The 15,448-nt window shown below is 49.0% G+C and overlaps 2 non-coding genes and 4 pseudogenes across 2 annotated transcripts; all 6 read left to right on the plus strand.

Moving 5' to 3' along the window:
• The first annotated feature begins 9,750 nt into the window (after window positions 1–9,750).
• LOC143784057 (5S ribosomal RNA) lies at window positions 9,751–9,860 on the plus strand (annotated as a pseudogene).
• Window positions 9,861–10,059: 199 nt separating this feature from the next.
• On the plus strand, window positions 10,060–10,178 carry LOC143784041 (5S ribosomal RNA; annotated as a pseudogene).
• A 1,406-nt stretch (window positions 10,179–11,584) lies between these two features.
• LOC143784071 (5S ribosomal RNA) lies at window positions 11,585–11,694 on the plus strand (annotated as a pseudogene).
• A 206-nt stretch (window positions 11,695–11,900) lies between these two features.
• On the plus strand, window positions 11,901–12,019 carry LOC143783533 (5S ribosomal RNA). Its single transcript, XR_013217238.1, has one exon. It is a non-coding gene; the product is annotated as a 5S ribosomal RNA (ribosomal RNA).
• Window positions 12,020–13,424: 1,405 nt separating this feature from the next.
• On the plus strand, window positions 13,425–13,534 carry LOC143784076 (5S ribosomal RNA; annotated as a pseudogene).
• Window positions 13,535–13,740: 206 nt separating this feature from the next.
• Window positions 13,741–13,859, plus strand: LOC143783817 (5S ribosomal RNA). Its single transcript, XR_013217485.1, has one exon. It is a non-coding gene; the product is annotated as a 5S ribosomal RNA (ribosomal RNA).
• The last annotated feature ends 1,589 nt before the right edge of the window (window positions 13,860–15,448 follow it).

A 15,448-nucleotide genomic window follows, 5' to 3' on the forward strand; every position in this document is an offset into this window, starting at 1 on the left:
TGAGCTGTCAAATTACCAAATTTATTTTTCCTGCGGATGCTGTATGAGAAATAAGGAAATAATATAATAAGATGTATAATGTGTTTCTACTTTTATGTTGATTTTACATGATGTTCCTTTAAAGACATAAGTAAAAAAACAAACTTTACTCCAATGTACCCTTAACCTTAAATTTTACTGCACAACCTATGAGCTTGTGACTAAGATTACCGGCGCATGACTATGTCTGGCCACTGTTTATTGGCCTTGTATACACAAAGGGTACAAGCATAATCAAGTCATTTTGTATATATCTTTTCAAGATTCTTCTATTCTTACCGAAACAATAAAATGTTTGAATAAGGTTGTAAAAATGAGTTAAAATGTTTGTGATTGCTAAACACTACAAAATTCATAGTTTTATTTTGCAGGCCAAAAACATGGACCCTCATTCCATGAACAAGTAGGTTTCATGACCTTACATACACATTTTAATATTAACATTTGTTTTGACACACAAAACTTTATTAATAGTGATTATGGATCTGAGTTTAATTTTTGAAATGTGTTTAGCTTGAATATATTCTTTCCTATTGCATTAAACATCATAGTCCACCAGGGAGAGTAATATCACGTCTGATGGAAATTAAGGAGATCTTCCTACCAGGTATCACAAACCATACACCACACTTCACACTCCAGACCTCCAGGGGGAGCCTTGCTCCTATCTACTAGGGCACTCCTCACAGAAGGGTTTTACCCAGGCAACACTTGTCAGGCAGACAGGGGGAAAGGAGTTACATCGGAGCTGCAGACAGAGGGTCCCTGACAGGGGTGGGATCCTGTCAGAGGCCTAGCGGGACAGAAAGACACGAAGCTGCGCCTGCCCCACGTGCGGCAGCATACTAAGAAAGGACACAAAGAGAAGTGTATTGTAGAGGGTGAGAAACGAAGTCATAGCACAAGGATTTAACACCAGAAGGAGTCCTGCCCTGTAATAGGCTGCCTCCTTCTGAGGCGCATAGCCGGTGGCCGGAACACTGAGGGAGCAACCATCTCCAAGCCTTGCTCCAGAGACCGGCAGGACAGTCAATTCCAAGTTGGCTGCCCGACCTTAATACCTAGGAGACACGGTGGCAACTTGTGGGGGCCGGGGCTTCCCTAGGGTCCCTGTAAAAAGCCTCAGGCCATCAGTCATACGGGTTTGTCCTATCCATACCATCTGGGGGACAGAGTGGAAGAAATAACATCTAGAACATCTACTGTTGTGAATTCCGTTCTTGGGCTCCATCCTGTGGTTATTAATGGTATTTTTGGGAGTTCTGCTCTTGGGCTCCCTCTGGTGGTTTCGAGTGGAACTTAGCAGCTGCCTTCACTAATCAGTTCCCTGGCCTTGTTATTTAACTGGGCTCTAGTCTGTAGTCGATGCCAGCTGTCAATGTTTTCCTGTTGGATTCAGTCCTCTCCTGGAAGTACTCTGTTGGCCAGTCCATTTCAGCTTAAGATAAGTTCTGCTAGTTCTTGGGTGTATCCCTGCTTTTGACCTTCTGTTCAGGTTTAAGTTATGTCTCTTTTGTCCAGCTTGTCATTATGAAATATTCAGGCTAGTTGGAAGCTCTGGGGTGCAGATTTGCCCCTCCACACCGTGGAGTCATTGTTTTTTTTTCCTTGTTGCCTGTTTTGTCCTTTTTTTTCCCCTTGATCTTTGGATGGTTCAGGAGCTTGGTGCTGATATGGAGGTTCAGGGTCTGTCTGTGCGTGTTGATCATCTCGCTGCAAGGGTACAGAGTATCCAAGATTATGTTATTCAAACTCCTGTTTCTGAGCCTAGAATTCCTATCCCTGATTTGTTTTCTGGGGATAGATCTAAGTTTTTGAACTTTAAAAATAATTGCAGATTGTTTTTTGCTCTGAGACCCCGTTCCTCTGGTGACCCCATTCAGCAGGTGAAGATTGTTATTTCTCTGCTGCGCGGAGACCCGCAAGACTGGGCATTCTCGCTTGAGCCAGGGAATCCTGCATTGCTCAATGTAGATTCATTTTTTCAAGCGCTTGGACTGCTTTATGACGAACCTAATTCTGTCGACCGGCAGAAAAAATCTTGCTGGCTCTTGGTCAGGGTCAGGAAGCAGTAGAAATATATTGTCAGAAATTTAGAAAGTGGTCTGTGCTTACAAAATGGAATGAGGATGCCCTGGCAGCTATTTTCAGAAAGGGTCTTTCTGAAACCCTTAAAGATGTTATGGTGGGGTTCCCCACGCCTGCTGGTTTGAACGAATCAATGTCTCTGGCCATTCAGATTGATCGACGCCTACGTGAACGTAAGGTGGTGCACCATATGGCGGTGTCCTCTGGGCAGAGTTCTGAGCCTATGCAATGTGATAGGATTTTGACGAGAGCAGAACGGCAGGAGTTCAGACGTCAGAATGGGCTGTGTTTTTACTGTGGTGACGCTACTCATGCTATCTCTGACTGCCCGAAGCGTACTAAGAGGGTTGCTAGGTCGGTTAGCATCAGTACTGTACAGCCTAAATTTCTCTTGTCTATTACCCTGATTTGCTCATTGTCGTCCTTTTCTGTAATGGCATTTGTGGATTCTGGCGCTGCCCTGAACTTAATGGACCTAGAATTTGCCAAGCACTGTGGTTTTTCCTTGGAGCCCTTGCAGAGCCCTATTCCCTTGAGGGGGATTGATGCTACACCATTGGCCAAGAATAAACCTCAGTACTGGACACGGTTAACCATGAACATGGCTCCAGCACATCAGGAAAATATTCGCTTTTTGGTGTTGCATAATTTGCATGATGTGGTTGTGCTGGGGTTTCCATGGTTACAGGTACATAGTCCAGTGCTGGATTGGAAATCTATGTCTGTGACTAGTTGGGGTTGTCAGGGGATACATAGTGACATTCCTCTGATGTCAATTTCCTCGTCCCCTTCTTCTGAAGTTCCTGAGTTTTTGTCGGATTTCCAGGATATATTTGAGGAGCCCAAATCCAGTCCCCTGCCTCATAGGGACTGTGATTGCGCTATTAATTTGATTCCTGGCTGTAAGTTCCCTAAGGGCCGACTTTTCAATCTGTCTGTGCTAGAGCATGCCGCTATGCGGAGTTATGTAAAGGAGTCCTTGGAGAAGGGGCATATTCGCCCGTCTTCGTCACCGTTGGGAGCGGGGTTCTTTTTTGTTGCCAAGAAGGATGGCTCCTTGAGGCACTGTATAGATTATCGCCTTCTCAATAAGATCACTGTCAAATTCCAGTACCCTTTGCCTTTGCTCTCTGATTTGTTTGCTCGGATTAAAGGGGCTAGCTGGTTTACCAAGATTGACCTTCGAGGGGCATATAATCTTGTCCGCATCAAACAGGGTGATGAATGGAAAACAGCATTTAATACGCCCGAAGGCCATTTTGAATATCTTGTGATGCCTTTCGGGCTCTCTAATGCTCCATCTGTGTTTCAGTCCTTTATGCATGATATTTTCCGGGAGTATCTGGATAAATTCATGATTGTATATTTGGATGATATTTTGTTTTTTTCCGATGATTGGGAGTCTCATGTGAAGCAGGTCAGGATGGTATTTCAGATTCTTCGTGCTAATGCACTGTTTGTGAAGGGGTCTAAGTGCCTTTTTGGAGTTCAGAAGGTTTCCTTTCTGGGGTTCATTTTTTCTCCCTCAGCTATTGAAATGGACCCTGTTAAGGTCCAGGCTATTTATGATTGGACTCAACCCACATCTGTGAAAAGCCTCCAGAAATTTTTGGGTTTTGCTAATTTTTATCGCCGCTTCATTGCTAATTTTTCTAGTGTGGTTAAACCTCTGACCGATTTGACCAAGAAAGGTGCTGATGTGGTGAATAGGTCCTCTACGGCTGTGGAGGCCTTTCAGGAGCTTAAGCGTCGTTTTACTTCTGCCCCTGTGTTGCGTCAGCCAGATGTTTCTCTCCCTTTTCAGGTTGAGGTTGACGCTTCTGAGATTGGGGCAGGATGATGTCGGCAATTGGGAGTTGTTGGCTATGAAGTGGGCATTTGAGCAGTGGCGACATTGGCTTGAGGGAGCTAAGCATCGTGTTGTGGTCTTGACCGATCATAAGAATCTGATTTACCTAGAGTCTGCCAAGCGGTTGAATCCTATACAGGCTCGGTGGTCTTTGTTTTTCTCCTGTTTTGATTTTGTGGTCTCGTATCTTCCGGGATCTAAGAATGTGAAGGCTGATGCCCTGTCTAGGAGATTTTTGCCTGATTCTCCGGGAGTCCTTGAGCCGGCTGGTATTCTCAAGGAGGGGGTGATTCTTTCTGCTATCTCCCCTGATTTGCGGCGGGTGCTTCAGGAGTTTCAGGCTGATAGACCCGACCGCTGTCCTGTAGGGAAATTATTTGTTCCTGATAGATGGACTAGTAAGGTGAATTCTGAGATTCATTGTTCTGTATTGGCTGGTCATCCTGGGATCTTTGGCACCAGAGATTTGGTTGCCAGGTCCTTTTGGTGGCCTTCTTTGTCACGGGATGTGCGTTCCTTCGTGCAGTCCTGTGGGACCTGTGCCCGGGCTAAGCCCTGCTGTTCTCGTGCTAGTGGGTTGCTTTTGCCTTTGCCTATCCCTGAGAGGCCCTGGACGCATATTTCCATGGATTTTATTTCTGATCTTCCTGTTTCTCAGAAGATGTCTGTCATCTGGGTGGTTTGTGACCGATTTTCTAAAATGGTCCACTTGGTACCTTTGCCTAAGTTGCCTTCCTCCTCTGATTTGGTTCCTTTATTTTTTCAGCATGTGGTTCGTTTGCATGGTATTCCGGAGAATATTGTGTCTGATAGAGGTACCCAGTTTGTTTCTAGGTTTTGGCCGTCCTTTTGTGTTAGAATGGGCATTAATTTGTCTTTTTCTTCGGCATTTCACCCTCAGACAAATGGACAGACGGAGCAAACCAATCAGACCTTGGAAACCTATTTGAGATGCTTTGTGTCTGCTGATCAGGATGATTGGGTTACCTTTTTGCCGTTGGCCGAGTTTGCCCTTAATAATCGGGCTAGTTCGGCTACCTTGGTTTCGCCTTTTTTTTGTAACTTCGGTTTTCATCCTCGTTTTTCTTCAGGGCAGGTTGAGCCTTCGGACTGTCCTGGGGTGGATTCTGTGGTGGACAGGTTGCAGCGGATTTGGACTCATGTGGTGGACAATTTAACACTGTCTCAGGAAAAGGCTCAACATTTTGCTAACCGCCATCGGTGTGTTGGTCCCCGGCTTCGGGTTGGGGATTTGGTCTGGTTGTCTTCTCGTCATGTTCCTATGAAGGTCTCTTCCCCTAAGTTCAAGCCTCGTTTTATTGGTCCTTATGGTATTTCGGAAATTATCAATCCGGTGTCTTTTCGTTTGGCCCTTCCAGCTTCTTTTTCCATTCATAATGTGTTCCATAGATCTTTGTTGCGGAGGTATGTGGTGCCCATGGTCCCCTCCGTTGACCCTCCTGCTCCGCTGTTGGTTGAGGGGAAGTTGGAATATGTGGTGGAGAAGATTTTGGATTCTCATCTTTCGAGGTGGAAACTTCAGTATCTGGTCAAGTGGAAGGGTTATGGCCAGGAGGATAATTCTTGAGTTTTTGCCTCCGATGTCCATGCTGCCGATTTGGTACGTGCTTTTCCTTTGGCTCGTCCCGATCGGCCTGGGGGCTCTGGTGAGGGTTCGGTGACCCCTCCTCAAGGGGGGGGGGTACTGTTGTGAATTCCGTTCTTGGGCTCCATCCTGTGGTTATTAATGGTATTTCTGGGAGTTCTGCTCTTGGGCTCCCTCTGGTGGTTTCGAGTGGAACTTAGCAGCTGCCTTCACTAATCGGTTCCCTGGCCTTGTTATTTAACTGGGCTCTAGTCTGTAGTCGATGCCAGCTGTCAATGTTTTCCTGTTGGATTCAGTCCTCTCCTGGAAGTACTCTGTTGGCCAGTCCATTTCAGCTTAAGATAAGTTCTGCTAGTTCTTGGGTGTATCCCTGCTTTTGACCTTCTGTTCAGGTTTAAGTTATGTCTCTTTTGTCCAGCTTGTCATTATGAAATATTCAGGCTAGTTGGAAGCTCTGGGGTGCAGATTTGCCCCTCCACACCGTGAGTCGGTGTGGAGGTTATTTTTGTAAACTCTGCGTGGATTTTAGTTTTTATACTGACCGCACAGTATCCTTTTCTATCTCTGTCTATTTAGATAGTGTTGGCCTCCTTTGCTGAAATCTATTTTCATTTCTGAGTTTGTCATTTCCCTCTCCACTCACCGTTAATATTTGTGGGGGGCTATCTTTCCTTATGGGGGGTTTCTCTGAGGCGAGATAGTTTTCCGTTTCCATCTTCAGGGGTAGTTAGTTCTTAGGCTGTCGAGGCATCTAGGCAGAGATAGGAACGTCCCATGGCTATTTCTAGTGTGTGTGTTAGGAGTAGGGATTGCGGTCAGTAAAGCTACCACCTCCTCAGAGCTTGTACATTTTACCCACCAGGTCATTTCTGTGCTGCTCTGTAATCACCAGGTCATAACTGTGATTGTTGTCAGTGGAGCTGCCACCTCCTCGGAGCTCGTCCATGATTGGTTTTACCCACCAGGTCATCTCAGTGCTACTCCGTAACCACCAGGTCATAACAATCTACAACAAATGTGAGGACCTTACCGAGAAGCTCAGCAGGGAGGTACTACAACACACAGGCGCTAGAGGAAAGCTACTGATTTCCACCTGGATAAGGGGACTCTGGATTTGCCTTCAGATGGGCTGGACTCTGCCTACCCTGTGGTCTGTACCCTGGACTGTGGATGCTGAGCCTTCAGTAAAAGGTAAAAAGAATGCAACCTTGTGTCCTCGTTATTCACTGTGCCTTACGTCATTCACCATCCACCATCTACACTCTGGGAAGCCCTGGGGATACACTTCACCCGTGGGAAGGTATACCATCTAGCTGCCATAACATCACCCCAGCGGACCCCTAAGCAGTGTCAGTCACCCTGACCGAATACCACAGGTGGCGTCACGAACATTGTACAAACTTTCCCTTTTATTGGATGTCCCTGAAAGGGCCATGGACCGGGTCGAGCCACCGTGACATCCCCACTGAGAACCGAAGGACCCGGTACCAAGTACCCCATTGCCCTTACATGGGGGCGTTACAACTTTTTGGCGTCACGAACAGGATCTACTTAAGCCTGAAAATCGGGTCATGTGTGCCTAAGAACTGTGCCAGAACTGTATTTGAACTGTGATTTGCTTAAAGACTGTGTATTTCCATTTGCCACTAATAATTCCTGCCAAAACCGCCGCCATTATAGCGCCACGAGGAGCGCAGAAGAAGAAGGGCATGGAGTGGTGGGTGTGAACGAACTGAGAAGCGTGAAGAATAATGGCAGCCCAGTCTAAATATCTATGTACCTTGAGGACGTGTCTGTCAGCAGCCGAGATCCGCCTCCTGATCCTGAATGGCGGGCGGAGACAAAGAAAACGAAACCGCCCAAGAAGAAGAGAGCGGGAAAAGGACCAGGAAGGAGCGAGCCACGTGGAGGACGCCATGGCAAGCCGCCCGGGACCAGAGCGTGTGGTCGCAACAGAGGACTCCCCCAGCCACCTGGAGAGACACCGCGGCCAGGCATCACCCGTTGGCCCTGACTTCCTGCCGGCCGGCATGGAAGAGCTCAACAACCAACTCCTGCAGATGCAGCTGAGCACCGAGGTCGGGTGGAAGAAGACCTTCATCGGGAGCCTCACCAGACGTCTGTCGGCAGCCTATTCTGGCCTGGAGCAAGAAAGAAGTTCCAGCGCTCCGAAGCCAAAAAGCAATGCCCTGCCGGGAAGCGAGATGATGCAAACGGAGATGACAATGCCGTAGCACAAGGCCCTGCAACCAGCGTTCCGGACCCCGGCGGAGACGGAGCAGACCGGCACCGGAGGGACCGCATCTGACGCAGGTATGAAGAACGACCCTGCCCTGATGACCGACACCACTCCAGCGACTGCTTGTGCCACCGCTACTGACTATGTTCCAGTGACTGATCTTGCAGCAGCCGCTACCTCTGCTGCAGCAAATGCTCATACTCAAGCTACGCAGACCTCCATCGCTGCACATGATATGACAATCCACGAAAGACAGACCAATGGGGTTTATCTGGCACCGGGTGTGACCCTGGATCCTACCTTTCCCAGGCCAAGAAGAGTTATGTGCCAGGTGCAGCCCTGGAAGCTATCCAACTAAGCCTCGAAACACTGAAAAGAAGCAGCGTCGGTCATCCTGACCAAATACCACAGGTGGCGTCACGAACATTGTACAAACTTTCCCTTTTATTGGACGTCCCTCAAAAGGGCCACGGACCGGGTCGGGCCACCGTGACATCCCCACTGAGAATCGAAGGACCCGGTACCGAGTACCCCATTGCCCTTACATGGGGGCGTTACATCCACTTCATCATTAATGTATCTATCAGGTGGGAAGAAGGTACAGTCACCCAAGGCCCAGAGACAAGATCAAGCATCCTTCTCATCACCGTAGGCATTCAGCATTGTTGCTTATTTACTTTTAATGCTCAGCTTCTTTTTAACAGCATGAGCGCCTCCCGAGGAATTGGAGACAACTGCCGGCAACCTGGTGGCCAGTTTACAGGCAGAAGCAAGCAGAACACCTTTGCAGACATAATGACCTCCATGAAGAGCAGCTCGCAGTCACTCACAAGCATCTGAACCTCTTCCTTCATTCGCTCCTGGACGTTTCGACCAGACGCAAGTTGCGGCTCCAGCTTGCTCTTTCTCTTACGTCCCCCCAGATGAATGGTTTAGCCTGCAGGAGACCCAGCGTAGAGCCATTTTTAAAGACACCTGATGCTCAGGCTCTACTGCGGCAGGTGTTTCACTGCAAAACAATCAGCACCTGTAGGGGAGGCCCAGCCTTTGAATTGGCCCTTCAGAGCCCGCCTACACATGGTCAGAGTTCTTGCCACCACGCGAGCCTGAAAAAGGCTGGCCAGGTGATGGACCAAGCAGCATCTACTGACCACACCACCCGGGATACTACCAATCTTGTCTGATCTCAGAAGCTAAGCAGGATGAGGCCTAGTTATTACTTGGATGTGAGACTTCCTGGGTATACCAGGTGCAGTAGGCTTTTGCTTTTTCCTTCCTTCCACCAGCAGGGGTCACTCTCCTCTATGCCTTTATTCCATTCCCTTTTACAAGGGCACACATGTTTCTTTCTACTTTTCATTTCCTTTCACTTTTGCGCTATTTAATCCTTGAAAAAAAGGCCAGCATCCTTTTCATCACCGTAGGCCTCCAGCATTGTTGCTTATTTACTTTTAATACTAGGCTTCTTTTTAACAGGACCAGCGCCTCCTGCGGGCTTGGAAGCAACCGCCGGCAACCTGGTGGCCAGTTTACATGCCGAAGCAAGCAGAGAACACCTTTGCAGGCAACAAGACCACCCTGAAGAGCAGCTCACAGTCACTCGCAACCATCTCACCCTCCTCCTTCATTCGCTCCTGGACTTCTCGATCCACCTCAAGTTGCTGCTCCAGCTTGCTCTTTCTGTCACGTCCCCCCCCAGATGAATGGTTTAGCCTGCAGGAGACCCTGCGTCGAACCATTTTTAAAGACACCTGATGCTCAGGCCCTGCTGCGGCAGGTGTTTCACTGCAAAACAAACAACGCCTATAGGGGCAGCCCAGCCTTTGCATGGGCCCTTCGGAGCCCGCCTCCACATGGTCAGAGTTCTCGCCACCACGCGAGCCTGAGGAAGGCTGGCCAGGCGATGGGCCAGGCGATGGGCCAAGCAGCGTCTACTGGCCACACCACCCTGGATACACCCGATCTCGGAAGCAAAGCAGGGCTGGGCTTGGACAGTACTTGGATGGGAGACCTCCTGGGAACACCAGGTGCTGTAGACAGTTTTGATGACATCTTGCCCAGCTCGGCTAGAATAGAGCGGCGCCTTGCCAGACACTGACCTTAAGTAACCTAGAGGCTGGAAAACCCACAAGTCCGTGAAGAGAAAGAAAAGCACAAAAGGGCCTCTTGCTGAGCACTGGACAGGACAGGGCAGCCAGACTGCAAAGTAGAAAAGCAGCAAGTGAGAGGCTTGTCTCTGCCTACGGCCACACCACCCTGAACACACCCGATCTTGTCTGATCTCGGAAGCTAAGCAGGGTCGGGTCTGGTTAGTACTTGGATGGGAGACCGCCTGGGAATACCAGGTGCTTTAAAGCTTTTGCTTTTTCCTTCCTTCCACCAGCAGGGGTCACTCTCCTCTATGCCTTTTTTCCATTCCCTTTCACAAGGGCACACATGCTTCTTTCTTCTTGTCATTTGCTTTCACTCTTGCGCTATTCCATCCTTGCAAAATGCCAGCATCCTTCTCATCACCGTGGGCCTCCAGCATTGTTGCTTATTTACTTTTAATACTAGGCTTCTTTTCAACAGGACCAGCACCTCCTGCGGGCTTGGAAGCAACCGCCGGCAACCTGGTGGCCAGTTTACAGGCCGAAGCAAGCAGAACACCTTTGCAGGCAACACGACTCCCCTGAAGAGCAGCTCACAGTCACTCGCAACCATCTCACCCTCTTCCTTCATTCGCTCCTGGACGTCTCGATCCACCTCAAGTTGCTGCTCCAGCTTGCTCTTTCTGTCACGTCCCCCCCCCCAGATGAATGGTTAAAGGTACCGTCACATTAAGCGACGCTGCAGCGATATCGACAACGATGCCGATCGCTGCAGCGTCGCTGTGTGGTCGCTGGAGAGCTGTCACACAGACAGCTCTCCAGTGACCAACGATGCCGAAGTCCCCGGGTAACCAGGGTAAACATCGGGTTACTAAGTGCAGGGCCGCGCTTAGTAACCCGATGTTTACCCTGGTTACCAGTGTAAATGTAAAAAAAAACAAACAGTACATACTTACATTCCAGTGTCTGCCGCGTCCCCCGGCGTCCGCTTCCCTGCTCTGTGTAAGCGCCGGCCCTAAAGCACAGCGGTGACGTCACCGCTGTGCTTTGCTTTCCGGCTGGCACTGACACAGTCAGTGCACAAAGCTATGAGCAGCAGCGCGGACGCCGGGGGACGTGACAGACATCAGAGGGTGAGTATGTAGTGTTTTTTTTTTACTTTTACAATGGTAACCAGGGTAAATATCGGGTTACTAAGCGCGGCCCTGCGCTTAGTAACTCGATATTTGCCCTGGTTACCATTGTAAAACATTGCTGGCATCGTTGCTTTTGCTGTCAAACACGACGATACACGCCGATCTGACGACCAAATAAAGTTCTGGACTTTCAGCAACGACCAGCGATATCACAGCAGGATCCAGATCGCTGCTGCGTGTCAAACACAACGATATCGCTATCCAGGACGCTGCAACGTCACAGATCGCTATCGTTATCGTTGTTAAGTCGCTTAATGTGACGGTACCTTTAGCCTGCAGGAGACCCTGCGTCGAGCCATTTTTAAAGACACCTGATGCTCAGGCCCTGCTGCGGCAGGTGTTTCACTGCAAAACAAACAACGCCTATAGGGGCAGCCCAGCCTTTGCATGGGCCCTTCGGAGCCCGCCTCCACATGGTCAGAGTTCTCGCCACCACGCGAGCCTGAGGAAGGCTGGCCAGGCGATAGGCCAAGCAGCGTCTGCTGGCCACACCACCCTGGATACGTCCGATCTCGGAAGCAAAGCAGGGCTGGGCTTGGACAGTACTTGGATGGGAGACCTCCTGGGAACACCAGGTGCTGTAGACAGTTTTGATGACATCTTGCTCGGCTAGTATAGAGCGGCTCCTTGCCAGACACCGACCTTAAGCAACCTAGAGGCTTTAAGCCCCAAGCCCCACAAGTCCGTGAAGAGAAAGGAAAGCACAAAAGGGCCTCTTGCTGAGCACTGGACTGGACAGGACAGGGCAGCCAGAGTGCAAAGTAGAAAAGCAGCAAGTGAGAGGCTTGTCCCTGCCTACGGCCACACCACCCTGAACACGCCCGATCTCATCTGATCTCGGAAGCTAAGCAGGGTCGGGCCTGGTTAGTACTTGGATGGGAGACCGCCTGGGAATACCAGGTGCTGTAGGCTTTTGCTTTTTCCTTCCTTCCACCAACAGGGGTCACTCTCCTCTATGCCTTTTTTCCATTCCCTTTCACAAGGGCACACATGCTTCTTTCTTCTTGTCATTTGCTTTCACTCTTGCGCTATTCCATCCTTGCAAACTGCCAGCATCCTTCTCATCACCGTGGGCCTCCAGCATTGTTGCTTATTTACTTTTAATACTAGGCTTCTTTTCAACAGGACCACCGCCTCCTGCGGGCTTGGAAGCAACCGCCGGCAACCTGGTGGCCAGTTTACAGGCCGAAGCAAGCAGAACACCTTTGCAGGCAACACGACTCCCCTGAAGAGCAGCTCACAGTCACTCGCAACCATCTCACCCTCTTCCTTCATTCGCTCCTGGACGTCTCGATCCACCTCAAGTTGCTGCTCCAGCTTGCTCTTTCTGTCACGTCCCCCCCCCCCAGATGAATGGTTAAAGGTACCGTCACATTAAGCGACGCTGCAGCGATATCGACAACGATGCCGATCGCTGCAGCGTCGCTGTGTGGTCGCTGGAGAGCTGTCACACAGACAGCTCTCCAGTGACCAACGATGCCGAAGTCCCCGGGTAACCAGGGTAAACATCGAGTTACTAAGCGCAGGGCCGCGCTTAGTAACCCGATGTTTACCCTGGTTACCAGTGTAAATGTAAAAAAAGCAAACAGTACATACTTACATTCCAGTGTCTGCCGCGTCCCCCGGCGTCCGCTTCCCTGCACTGTGTAAGCGCCGGCCCTAAAGCACAGCGGTGACGTCACCGCTGTGCTTTGCTTTCCGGCCGGCACTGACACAGTCAGTGCAGAAAACTATGAGCAGCAGCGCGGACGCCGGGGGACGTGACAGACATCAGAGGGTGAGTATGTAGTGGGTTTTTTTTACTTTTACAATGGTAACCAGGGTAAATATCGGGTTACTAAGCGCGGCCCTGCGCTTAGTAACTCGATATTTGCCCTGGTTACCATTGTAAAACATTGCTGGCATCGTTGCTTTTGCTGTCAAACACGACGATACACGCCGATCTGACGACCAAATAAAGTTCTGGACTTTCAGCAACGACCAGCGATATCACAGCAGGATCCAGATCGCTGCTGCGTGTCAAACACAACGATATCGCTATCCAGGACGCTGCAACGTCACAGATCGCTATCGTTATCGTTGTTAAGTCGCTTAATGTGACGGTACCTTTAGCCTGCAGGAGACCCTGCGTCGAGCCATTTTTAAAGACACCTGATGCTCAGGCCCTGCTGCGGCAGGTGTTTCACTGCAAAACAAACAACGCCTATAGGGGCAGCCCAGCCTTTGCATGGGCCCTTCGGAGCCCGCCTCCACATGGTCAGAGTTCTCGCCACCACGCGAGCCTGAGGAAGGCTGGCCAGGCGATGGGCCAAGCAGCGTCTACTGGCCACACCACCCTGGATACGTCTGATCTCGTAAGCAAAGCAGGGCTGGGCTTGGACAGTACTTGGATGGGAGACCTCCTGGGAACACCAGGTGCTGTAGACAGTTTTGATGACATCTTGCTCGGCTAGTATAGAGCGGCTCCTTGCCAGACACCGACCTTAAGTAACCTAGAGGCTGGAAGCCCCAAGCCCCACAAGTCCGTGAAGAGAAAGGAAAGCACAAAAGGGCCTCTTGCTGAGCACTGGACTGGACAGGACAGGGCAGCCAGAGTGCAAAGTAGAAAAGCAGCAAGTGAGAGGCTTGTCTCTGCCTACGGCCACACCACCCTGAACACGCCCGATCTCGTCTGATCTCAGAAGCTAAGCAGGGTCGGGCCTGGTAAGTACTTGGATGGGAGACCGCCTGGGAATACCAGGTACTGTAGGCTTTTGCTTTTTCCTTCATTCCACCAGCAGGGGTCACTCTCCTTGTTGGAATAAGTTTAAATGCAACAACTCCATTCCTGTTGTAGTCTGCATTGAATGTCTATGAGTGTTCATTTGTCAGCTATGCTGTGATTGTTAAAGTTTGTATAAAAAAAAAAAAAGGTCACAGGACACTCACTGATTGCATCAGTCTGCTGCTGTTTCCTTCACAGAGAGACATGTGTTACATGGACTAGATTATATCGGTAGTTACTGTCAAAGCTTTCTTATTTTGTTCCAGTTCAAGCTGCATATATTAAACACAGTTTGCCTTACGTTGGATTCTGCTGCTTATATGAAGTAACACGCGCTGCTGTGGTAATACTCCGGCTAACAGGTTATGGGCCCAGCCACCGGAAAGTAAATGGTAAAAAGCCCAGTCACCGGAATAAGCAGCGAGCCAAGCGCAGACAGCACAGAGGAACCCCCGGAATACAAGGACACCGGAACGCAAAGGTACCGCAGTGTACAGAGCACCGGACAGCGCAGCTTAAAGGGCCAGTAACAAACAAAAAAAAAGAGGTACAAGAGACAAGAATGTCTACAGAAAGGAATGCAGTGAAGTACACAGTGCCAAGTCTCACAAATCACAATTACAGCTCCTGGAAATTCAAGGTAAAGATGTTACTTATAAGAGAGGGTACATGGAAATGTATTGAACAGCCTGTGCCTGACCCAGTACCGGGTGATTGGCTAGAGACTGATCAGAAAGCACAAAGCACTATTTCCCTCAGCATAGATGATAACCAGATTGTACATGTATGCAAATGTGATACTGCAAAGAAAATGTGGGAAGAATTACAGAAAGTGCATGAAAGGTCAAATCTCAGCAATAAGCTATATCTTATGAGAAAGCTGTATCAGTCTAAATTAAGTGATGGCCAGCATATGCAGGACTATATCAGAAACACCCTAGAGATTGTGGAGCGCCTAAGGGGTATTGGTGAAGAAATTAAAGATTTTCATGTTGCTGCATTACTATTAAGTGGTCTTCCAGAAAGTTATGACACGCTTGTGACTGCATTAGATGCCAGACCAGATGATGAACTCACACTAGAATATGTGAAAGGGAAACTTGCAGATGAATACAAGAGAAAGTCAGAGACTATTAGCAATAATATATGCAAAGCAGAAACAGCATTAAAGACACAGTACTTTTCTAAAGCTCAGAGTCATTTAAAGGAAACTCGTGAATGTTTTGTCTGTAAAAAGCCTGGTCACCTTAAAGCAGACTGCAGAGTGTGGAAAGCAAGAATGAATCAGTTTAAAAAGCAGGACAGTCATCAAAAGGTTAAAACAGCTGTAAAGAAGGAAGATGCATGTATTGCGACTGCATTTGGGGTCAGCACAAGCCCATATGCAAACCATGTTTGGTGTATTGACTCTGGAGCGACTGCTCACATGACACGTGATAAGGATTTCTTCATTAATCTAGATGAAAGCAAGTCTGAAAAGGTAATTTTAGCTAATGGTCACTATATGACATCAGAAGGAATAGGAGATGGTTATTTCCATTGTCAAGTTCAATCCTCAGCACAAGTCAGAAAAATCC

The sequence above is a fragment of the Ranitomeya variabilis genome, chromosome 6 (assembly GCF_051348905.1).
Source record: "Ranitomeya variabilis isolate aRanVar5 chromosome 6, aRanVar5.hap1, whole genome shotgun sequence".
NCBI classification, from domain to species: Eukaryota; Metazoa; Chordata; class Amphibia; order Anura; family Dendrobatidae; genus Ranitomeya; species Ranitomeya variabilis.